Source organism: Oratosquilla oratoria, chromosome 6, assembly GCF_046742065.1.
Source record: "Oratosquilla oratoria isolate Oo_2021 chromosome 6, ASM4674206v1, whole genome shotgun sequence".
NCBI lineage: Eukaryota > Metazoa > Arthropoda > Malacostraca > Stomatopoda > Squillidae > Oratosquilla > Oratosquilla oratoria.
This window is the reverse complement of record NC_134782.1, coordinates 83,488,076-83,500,575: the sequence shown is the minus strand read 5'-3', so window position 1 is coordinate 83,500,575 and position 12,500 is coordinate 83,488,076.

The following is a 12,500-nucleotide window of genomic DNA, read 5'->3' as shown; positions in this document are numbered from 1 at the left end:
AATATAAACTTTTATAGTGAAACAAGAAACTATTTTTAAGGCACTGTTATGCTTTGAAATGCCAATTTTAGCCGGACTTAACAGGTATTATTGTATGAGGTTAGTGGACACCAGGGTTGGCGATTTTTTTTTATCCTTTTAAAAATATAAAAGATCGATTTCTTTTTATTTAAATCAGATTTATTTGATTTAAATAGATTTTTTTTTATAGATTTTAAATATTGTGGGATTGCTATCTGATATGCGATCTGATTGCTAAAGGACGTTTTTAGCATATCAATATAAGGAGCAGTGTTATATAGACTTGCCACAAGTATACAAGGAACGGTATAAGCCGTATGTGAGGACGGTATGCTCAGGTTCACTCGATTCCTCAAAGAGTTTTCTCATCTTGGTGACATTTGCTACATTGTCTGTCACAACACTTCCAATGTGACAACCAAAATCTTGTTCAGCCTTCTTGATCGAATTTTGTACAAGTTGTAGAAGATATTCAGCAGTGTGAGGTTTCCCTGATATGTCTATTGTGTCAACTAAATAAATCTGACCAGTGGATGTTGTTAGAGTGACACATATGGGCTCATTATGGATGTTAGACCACCCATCAATTGAAAGAAATACAGTTTCATTATTCAGGTCATCTGCACACTTTTTTGTATTCCTTTTCATACACAAGATCCAAGTACTTATCAGCAATATCTTTTCTGGATGGAGGAATATAACCTGGCCTCAGGTACTGAACCATCTTGAGAAACTGAGGATGCTGAACAAGACAAAAATACCTGTTAAGTCCGGCTAAAATTGGCATTTCAAAGCATAACAGTGCCTTAAAAATAGTTTCTTATTTCACTATAAAAGTTTATATTAACTTATACTGCATTGAATAAGTCAGTAGTTGATATATTTGTCCTATATACAATGTTAGGTTTCTAGTTTTGATACATGTGTCCAATATAAAATGTTAGGTTACAAAGAAAGCAATGGCCTCCGCTAGCGGACCCAGGGATCTCGGTGCGCACATACTGTGTAATAGTCGTCCTTGATACATATATATACATACATATATACATATATATATATATATATATATATATATATACATACACACACATACATATATATACAGACATGACAGAATTGAGTAGACTCCAAGAGAAATCGTTTGATTTATCAAACAATCAATTGATACAATTAAAGTGCTTATAAATGGTCATATTGTGAATAACTAATACTTGATTGGCATCCCCTTTGCTTTTTTCAATGCAAGGACCCTTTAGACATGCTAGTGATGAGTTCACGAATATCATCATGAGGGATTTCTTGCCATGTTTCCCGTAGTAATCCTAAGAATTCTGGCTTTGAAGATGGCTTCCTTATCTTTTTGCGAAGTTATCAGTCTAATATGCTCCAGAGGTGTTCAATAGTGTTCATATCCGGGGACTGACTTGACCATGGAAATTTCCTGATCCCATTTTGGCTCAACCGATTTTGTGTTGCTTGAGCAGTGTGACAAGGAGCTCCATCTTCCATAAATAGGAATACATTTTTACTCATTCTACCACTGGAGAATATTGGAATGAGTCCTTCCTTTAATGGAGAAACATATTTGCCTGAATTGATGTTTCCTTGACACTCCACAAGCTTTGACCGACCATCACTCCAAATTGCACCCCACACCATTATTGAAATGCCCCTATTTTTCACTGTTGGCTGCAGTCTTTTGATGTCAAATTATTGACTACAGAGTCTCCAGACCCACACTCTTCCACTGTCAGAAAATAATGCAAATCGTGACTCATCAGAGAAGATGACAGTGCTCCAAAAGGCCACAGGTCTCTCCACCATCTCAACAGCCCAATCCTTTCTGCGCTTGATATTGGCTGGACGAAGGAGTGGTTTCCTTCTTGCAGCTGTGCCATAGTAACCCAGCTTGTGGAGATACCTGACAGATGTTCTAGGACTGACATCAGCTTGTGCTGCTATGTCAGAGGTCTTGCAACGTGGATCTTCATCGACATTTCTTTTGACAAGGCGTAAGGTTCTTTCTGAGGGCCCGGGACGACATGAATGAGGTTTTGTGCCCTTCTTGCCCTCTGGTGAATTGTACGATAACTCAATTAACAGTAGAAAGGGGTATTGACAGATTTTCAGATATTTTGCGTTGACTAAGTCTACCTTCATGTTGACCCACAATACGACCTCGCTAAAATTTTCATAGGTCTACTGCTACTTTGGTTCGTAGCATGCTTGATTAATCTTGTATGTAATTTAAAACATAAATCTAGGTAAATATAACATGATAGGTAAATTTGAATAACATTAAGCATTAAATAAGAGCAGAAATGCATTTTTCTTGGTGTCTATTCAATTCTGTCATGTCTAAATATATATATATATATATATATATATATATATATATATATACATATATATATATATATATATATATATATATATATATATACACATATATACATACATACATATATTGTATATTTCGGGCGCAGATTTTCACTAACACACATTGTGTTAAACACGACAGCATTTTGACACTGATTAATTTTCGTACTGAGATTTTCAATTTTTCTCACAGTAGATCTCATTCCGTAGTCTTCCATATCTAATTGACGTTTCGACTTCAGGGAATCATCTTCAGAATAGTATACAACAATTAAGTCACATTTTTACACAGCTACATAATACACACATACACACACACACACACACACACACACACACACACACACACACACACACACACACGCACGCACACACGCACACACACGCACACACACACACACACACACACACACACACACACACACACACACACACACACACACACACACACACACACACATATATATATATATATATATATATATAGATATATATATATATATCTATATATATACACATACACTAAGGGTTTCTTCTCCTTTATAAAGAAGGTAGCCAATTCAAAGTCCACTTCCATCCATTCCACTCACATTCACCACCCGTTTCTCCCTCTCATCTTCTCTCCTCGTGGATAAAGAGTCATCCCCGTCTTTCGCCCACTGTCTGGGTCAGAAACAATGCAGCAAGACGCACCCAATCTATATCAAGGCTGCTTTGATATATTAAGAAAAAAACTTTTACAGTCGCTCAAAAGTGTTGTTGCTAGTTTGGATTCATCACACCAAAAAATTCATTAACGAATTTAATAAACTCTTGTTGTAAGACAATGCATCTAAACTAACGACGTGTGTGCTGCATGATAACACACTGCTAAGGTAGATCTGTAAGTTTTATTGTGGGTGCCGCCTTGCGATTTTTATTCATTTGAGGGATTCATTGAGCTTAACCACCTCACAGTGAAAAGAAAGAAGTTTTATTTGCATAATTGAGAGAGGAGACAAAGCTTTTGTGAAAGGCTGTGCGCACGTCTATGCGACACATAGTCTTCAGTGTGAATGGGAATAAATGAATCTGTGACCTGTTCTCACAAACCAGGATCTCGCAGCTAAAATTTCTATTATCCAATTTTTCACGCACCGGCGGACAAATTCCTATAATAATTTTTTTTTTGTTACAAAAGCTTCATAATATCAAATGTAAATAAATTCATATCATAGTATGTACAGTAAGCATACTCTGTGTAATATAATATAAGTAGATGAAGATGGCTGTGATTTTTTTTTTTTCATTGTACACCCCACCGGCGTAAACAACACGAGGTAAAAGAAAAAAAAGTGGAGTGGTGATTATTGTATTCATGGCCTGAAATGTCTTCGTTAGGAACGCAGAAAAGTTAGAGAATGTAAATCAAAGGCTTGGAATAAAAAGTCGATAACTACAAACAAAGCCGAAGTCATGCATTATGCCTTAACATAGTTTAACCCAGAGATATATTTAAACTGAATAAAATCGCTTTGTCTTAACTAGAGCATGATCTTCATACGTGCCAAGAGTGCCCCAGTGCTCCAAAAAGAAATTAATCGAGATAGTCTGTCCAAGATAACTTGTTAACTTCTCTTGAACCAGACTTTTGTCAAAAGAAACACCACGTGAGCCTTTATTAGCACGACCTTTCGCTTGTTACAGCTTTATCAAGCGATAAAACTCTAATAAACGAAACATCGTGCTAATAAAGGCTCCGTCTTCACATGGCGTTTCTTTTGATAGATTTGTAGGCAACTGCCAATTACATACAACCAGAGGTGTCTCGTAGTTGTCTGGCGTTAGACAGAACATGATGGCCGCCGTTTGTCAATGTCGACTATGGATGTTGTGCCCCTCTTGGGCGTGAGGCAGGGCGAGACCTACAGTCACCCAAGCTGCAGGACTCCCTCTCTCCGGGTCGCCGATGGATCCAAAAGAACAGTAAGGCTTTTTCAGTTCGGCACTGGCGCCATTGCAGGAGCTGCCCGAGTGAAGTTGTTTTTCAACAGCGAACTCCTTACAGGACTCCAAGTTCTTATTTTTTCCTCGAGGTTAACTCCTGAAGCCTTTCCCATATATGGATGTGACCGTAAGGCGGCGGACCATATGGAAGGTAGTAATGGGTTACATGGCACACTGACCTGACCTGACCTGACCTAACCTGACCTGCGACCAGAACAAAATCCATTACTGTGCCAGAGATGACCCAATGCGCACAAGCCCCATAGAAAAAGGTCAGCTTAAAGGTAACCCTCCAACTAGTAAAAGCCTACAGCGCTTCAGACATAAAAGGTCTTACGCGATTACCATTGTAGAATTATACAACACATTCATTTCATAACTATTTCAAAAGAAATGAAATAGATATTTGGGCTGAAAAAATAATACTATTCCGCACGAGAAAATACTATGTATATAGATAACTAAATAAATGATAAATAAATATATTAAGTTGTTACGTAAACAAATAATTAAGGAAGAAGAAAAAAAGAAAGGATAAGAAAAGAGAAGAAGAAAAGAAAGAAAAAGAGACAGAACAAACGAAAGAAAGAAAAAACGAAAGAAAAAACAAGAAAGAAGACCCAAGCTGTAGTACCATTGCTTGCTCTCATCCCTAACCTAACCCACTCATGGACTGCCCCCTCCAACTCCGCCTCCCTCCCTCACTCTCTAGTGACGTCATTACGAGCAACAATGGTTGCCATTATTTGTTGTCAGCACGGCCTGCTTTTGAATGACAACCGCGCGCCAATAGTATATATGTATATATATATATATGTATATATATATATATATATATATATGTATATACATATATATATATATATGTATATACGTATATATATATATATGTGTGTGTGTATATACATATATGTATATATATATATATATATATATATATATATCGATGTAAATATAGATGTATATGTAGATATGGATGTTGGTAAAGATACAAAAATGTAGACATGGACATATACCGGTATGTATACAAACATGTTAAGAAGGCACTCATACAGGGAATTCGATACGAGTCGTGAGAAGAAGAAAAATCTTGCGGTAAACTCAGGCGTGAGAAGACGATAAGACGATCACGTTGGTTCTATGAAACTGAAGAAAAAACAATTTCAAAAGACTGATTCCGCCGAAGAACCCAAGAGATCGTGAAGTGTTTGCAAGGATAGAGTTTGAGGGCTTCCACAACTCTGGTGCTTGTATGTGCATGCCCCCCCCCCCCCCACTCACTCACACACGCACGTCCGCACGATAGACGGAGATGCAGAGACAGGATCCCACGAGTGTGGGTCTTTTCTAGTATGTTACAATTACATTTACACACACACACACACACACACACACACACACACACACACACACACACACACACACACACACACACACACACACACACACACACACACACACACACACACACACCCAGAGATCTGCTAATAATGAGCTCTGAGCTCACTGCCGTAGGGTGGTGTCTGGCTGTCTCGAAAAGAGGCTGCAGCAGATCCGAGGTGAATACACACACACACACACACACACACACACACACACACACACACACACACACACACACACACACACACACACACACACACACACACACACCCTCTCTCTCTCTCTCTCTCTCTCTCTCTCTCTCTCTCTCTCTCTCTCTCTCTCTCTCTCTCTCTCTTTCTCTCTCTCTCTCTCTCTCTGTCTCTTTTTCTCTCTCTCTCTCTCTCTCTCTCTCTCTCTCTCTCTCTCTCTCTCTCTCACGTGCTATATTGTTTTGACACTGCAGTAATTATAAAAGCGGCAGTATTTGTCGAAAAAAGGGAAGGAAAGGGAAAATGGAACGGAAAGGGGAAATGGAGGGGGGAGAAGAACAAAAGGGAGAAGGAAGTTTGAGTCGGGATGGCATGGAAGTGGAGGTGGACGTGGAGGAGGAGGAGGAGGAGGATGGATATTGAGACCCAAAAGAAGTGGGAGGGCGCATGCCAGGAGGCGGAGGAACAAATTGGACGAAAAGTGGAGCTGTCGACAGTAGTTTGAAGTCCAGGTGATGGAAGTGTTTATATATATGTGAACCGAGGTCTGCTAGATAAGGGGTCAGTGTTTACTTCGGAAGGAAAGCTGAATAGTATGTCATAAGAAGAAGGCTTGGCACTCGAACGAGTCAATTTTCGTTTTCGTTCTGTCTCAGCAACGCGACTCAAAGTATCCTGAGCCTAACTGCATGGCATCTTGCGCTTCTTCTCGAATTATCTGGACTTTTTTTTTTCAGTGTGGATAAGAATGGGGGGTGTATGTGTCTCGAGGGTAAGACGAGGAGTTCTGTCAACAAGGATGAGAGGTCTCTGACAAGACGAGAAATGAAATACTGAACCAGAGGAAGACGCATTGGAAAGGGCAAGAAATGGAAGCCGCAGAACAGAATATGGAGGCTTCGAAACTAAATTATTACGAGCTGTCGGCAAGGAGTAAGAGTAAGGAGGAGGACGAGGAAGGAGAAGGAAGAGGAAGGAGGAGGAAGAGGAAAGAGGAGGAGGAGGAAGAGGAGGAGTAGTGGTGGGGGCGAGGAACTTGACACAAAGCCTTCTTGTATCTTCCAGTCCCGAGAGAAATGCTGTGCTCTCTCTCTCTCTCACTGATGACAGTCTCCTTGGGACTCCGGAAGCTACTTGGCGAGAAAGAGGGTGAAGAGAACCTTGGGGGAACGTCGACGGTTCTTACGATGTCCTGATGTACATGTCGATCTCATTAAAGAATTGATCGTGAGGCCAGGTTTATGAATGACGTCACGTCGTTCAGTACGGGTTGTGACGTCATGTCGATTTTCCAGGAGATTTCCGACCAGTGTGAACAGAATTTGTGAATAGGTTGAGGAAACATGATGATAGGATTATAGAGGTCTCAAGAAATGTTACCTTCGCCTTTGGTGATTTTAGTAATGAGGTACTTAGAGAGAGAGTGGTGATTTCTGGGTGTAAGAAGGCTGTTGCATGAGCAACGCTAACGGTGACTGGTGTCACAGTGGCATTTACCCTTGAAGAGGTTAATCGAGACAGACAATTACCCTTCACTATCGAGGGGGTGCCACGGATATGGGTGAGAGAGCTTGGAGGCAGCCAAAATAAAAGGAAAAGTATCGCCCAATTTGGAAGGGGGTAAAGTGCATCGCTACCATGACAGAATACTTATTGTGTTCTCGCCAAGTGAAGGCGATTTTATTCAGCCAGTGATGAAAGGAGTTAATTCTACTAATACCTTTGTTATGGTGACTCTCCTTGTTAATATATTGTTTTGTCAAACGTCAGACGATTTTACTCTTCCAAAGGGAGAATCTCATAGTGAAGCGATTGTGTTTGTCTTACTCTTAACCTTCTGTGATCACGAGCTGAGCACGTGGTCTAGGGAAGGTTGGCTCACCACTTCCGACCGCGAAAGGCGAGGAGATGGCCCATCCCGTGAGGCGCCCACTTGTTTGCCCACGGCCCTCCATTCACCAACTAAGCATAACACCCTCTGGGTTGCTTTTCACTCGCTACTTGAAAGTGCATGTGCATGAATATTAATGCATACATACATGCGTAATATGCACATACATACGTACATATATATACATACATATTTACGTTTATACATATATACATGCACATGCATACATACATGCGTACTGTACATACATATACATACATACGTACATATATATATATATATATATATATGTAGATATACATATATATATATATATATATATTATATATGTGTATATATGTATATATATATATATATTTATACACACACACACACACACACACACACACACACACACACACACACACACACACACACACACACACACACACACACACACACACATATATATATATATATATATATATATATACATTTATATTACATAATATATATAAATATATATTACATAATATATATGTATATATATACATATATACATATATATATATATATATATATGTATATATATATATATACATAATTATACCTGATGACGTCACTGGTCTCAGTGATGACGTCAGCACAAATGGCATCATGGTAATGGAGTCCACAGAAATGGAATTGCCGGCGCGCAAGACGTCTAATGTTTCCCTCATTCTCCTCGTCTTCAACATCATGCCTGATCTCCTCGCCCTCCTCCTCCTCCTCCTCCTACCCTTCCTTTTCCTCCCCCTTCTCCTTCTTTTCTCCTCCTCCTCTTCTTCCTCCTCCTCCTCCTCCCCTCCTTTTTCTCGTACTCTTTCCTCTTTGTCAGACCCTTCCCCTTTCAAACTTCTTACCTCCTCCTTTTTCTCATCTCCCTTCCCCTCTTCCTCCTCCTCTTCCTCCTCTTCCTCTTCATTCCCCTTTTTCCTTCCGCACCCAAGAAGATTTTCACTTTCCTCTCCATTCGACTTTATGCTCTCTTATTCCATTATTCCTTCTTCTCCTACTCTCCTTCTTCCTCCTCTTCCTCCCTCACTCGACATTTTTTCGTCCTTCATTTTGCATTCAAATTTTATCTTTCTCATTCCATTATTTCCCTCCTCCTCCTCCTCCTCCTCCTCCTCCTCCTCCTCCTCCTCCTCCTCCTCCTCCTCCTCCTCTTCCCCTTCCTCCTCTTCCTCTCCCTCCTTCCCCTTGTCACTGTCCCTTCCTATCTACCGGATCTTGCGTATTTTTGATTCAGCTAAATTTCTCATGTCTCTTCCTCCCGTTTTTTTTTTTATTCTTTCACCTTTCAGTCCTTCAGCACGACGTTTTTCTGCCCCGAAGCTGAATGAAATTGGCTGGCCTGAACAACCAGAACAAGATATGTAAAGTGCTAAGGGGTTTCGATTTCTCTTTGCTGAGACTACTAATTATATAAATGAATACATACATATATAATACACACACACACACACACACACACACACACACACACACACACACACACACACACACACACACACACACACACACACACACACACACACACACACACACACACACACACACACACACGGTGGCGCAGTTGGTAGAGCGATGAACTACTAGCATGGTGGTGCCCGAAGTGCTTGGTTCGAATCCTGCCCAGGGCCGAAATTATTTCGGTACAGCTGCGCTTCGGGTCGTTACTCTGACTCTCGTGGGCGGGGAGTTGGGTGTGTGTGTGTGTGTAAGGTCATAGCATTACCCATAGATAGGACCTACGAGCTCTGAGCTCTCTTCCAGGAGGGAAATAGCTGTCGATCACGAGTCCAACACGTGATCCAAAGACCAAGTGAACACACACACACACACACACACACACACACACACACAACAACACACACACACACACACACACACACACACACACACACACACACACACACACACACACACTCACACAGACACATTCACACACACACACACACACACACACACACACACACACACACACACACACACACACACACACACACACACACACACACACACACACACACACACACACATATATATATATATATATATATATATTGAAATATGTAAGACAGATAAGTGGATGGATGGTGAGATAAACACAGGGAACCGTTTAGGGATTTATTTTGACGTTTCGTCCTTACCAGGACTTCTTCAGAGTACATGCACATTCAAACAATTCACCCCCTAAATACCCGCCGAATCTATCCGCGTTCCACCATGATCGACCTGACCTCTCGTCCTCCTACGCTCGGCCTCGCGAAGTATCAAGCGGCTGGCCGTCATCTGTCTTACATATTTCAACATGTCGAGTAGTGGTGAGAGATCAGGAACTATTTGGAGGGAGTTTCGTGCACAGAGAAGAATTGACAGCCTATTACTTCGCCGAGGATTCTTAAATGATTGCTTGGAGGAGAAAGTTCTGCCGAGAGAAGCACCTAAGCAGCTCAAGAGAGGGGGAATGCCGTTCAGTGATTGTGCGAGGATATTTTTACAAGATGCGTGTGAAGACCTGCAAAATACAGCCGTTAAGTTAAAAGTGTCGTCAACAACGTTCAACTACCACCATTCTTGGCACAGATGCTCCAACGTGATAGTGTTATACAATAAGAGAAGCTTGAAAGAAAGTTGGCGAATCTATGCGAGTCCAGTGAGTGGAATAGAGTGGGACGGGAGGAACTGATCGTGAATTTATCTAACAGGATCCTAACAGCAACAGAGAAACAAGCGCTCTCCCTGGGCCTCAAATTTGATATCGGATTTCAAAAGAAAGATTTTACAGAGTATGTGGAATCCAACTATAGATGGGGTGACAGCGACATTGAAAAGGGTTTCAAGCAAGGTGTAATTACATGCTTCCACGCCTTAGCCAGATCTAACCAGTGTACCATACCAAAAAGATACAGATTAGCCTTGGAGGAGCTTGGAAAAGATGACAACCTGATAATCACAAGTGCTGACAAAGGTGGAGGAGTTGTTGTCATGAACAGAAAGGACTACAATGACAAAATGTTAGATCTGCTAAATGATACCACTACGTGTGAAAAGAAATATCAAGGTCACGCTGCAATGGAAGGGGAAAGATTTAAGAAAGAGGCCAGGAAGATACTCTCGAAGACCCAAAGGGGCAAAAAACTAATAGGACTGCTGGAGGAAGCCCTGAGACCACCTTGCATGCGCCGGCTCCCAAAAACCCACAAGCCCAACATCCCGATGAGACCCATCACTTCAGGCATACGTAGTGCTCCGCATAGGTTGGCCAAATGTCTGGCGAAACCCCTATCCACCTGAAAAATTCCAGTGACCTCATTCACAGATTAAAGGATATGGACATTTCAGGAAAAAATATGGCTTCGTATGACGTCACAGCCTTATTCACAAATGTTTCCGTGGAAGGGGCGTTAAAAGCAGCAAGAGAGGTAGTTAGAGATATGGATGACGAGGCTCTACCCATAGGAAAGGCAGATTTCTTAGAACTTATATCGCTATGTGTGAGATTTGGTCCCTTCGTTTTCAACGGAGAGGAATACAGCCAATGTAGAGGCCTTGCGATGGGGAGCCCCCTCAGTGCTGTGGAAGTTTTAGAGAGAGATCATTTTGTAAAAATAATGGGTTGAAATACCTCCAAGAACACCAATTTGGACAACAAACTGAGGAGGTTAAATAATGTCGAACGAAACATCCAGTTCACTGTTGAACACGAGACAGATAACAAATTGGCCTTCCTCGACACCGTCATCTGGAGCAAAAGAGAACAAGAGCGCATTCTCGGTTCATAGAAAAAGTACCAATAAAGACGACATCATTCACTATTACTCCGGCCACAACGAGAGAACAAAGAGTGGAGTGGTAATAGGATTCTTCCTGAGAGCATACCGCATTTGTAGTGAAGAATTTATTAAAGATGAAATGGATTACATTTTCAACGTTTTCACCAAACTCTGTTATCCGGAAGGGCTGTTGTACCGACTTAGAGAAAAGGCTTTAAAGATAGCAAAAAGAAGCATAAGGAACAGAGGAGACGTGACTGAAAATGATAGTAGGGAGTATTTGTCCGTGCCAAACTCGAGCCACTCAGGCGAGTTGGGACAGTTGCTCACTAGAGCCGGCATCAAGATTACGATCAGCACGGGAACGAAAATAGGAGACATTGTTAAGAACCAGAACAAAGTCGTGGCCAACGGGGGAGAAAACAGTGTCGTATACAAGATACCGTGTGGAAACTGTCCTGTGAGCTTCTACGGGGAAACCAGCAGAGGTATTAAGAAGCGGACAGTTGAGCACAGGAATGACGTCAAGGCACACCGAGTATCAAACTCGCTAGTGGTTCATGTAGATACTCACGGCCAATTACCAGACTGGGACAGAGTAGAGGTGCTGCAGAAAGGACTTCCTAAGAAAAGAAGAAAAATAACTGAAGCAGCTTACATCGCTTCCCATCCAAACAACAACCACCGCGATGGGTTTATTAAATTAACAAAGACGGCCAGCCGCTTGATACTTCGCGAGGCCGAGCGTAGGAGGACGAGAGGTCAGGTCGATTATGGTGGAACGCGGATAGATTCGGCGGGTATTTAGGGGGTGAATTGTTTGAATGTGCATGTACTCTGAAGAAGTCC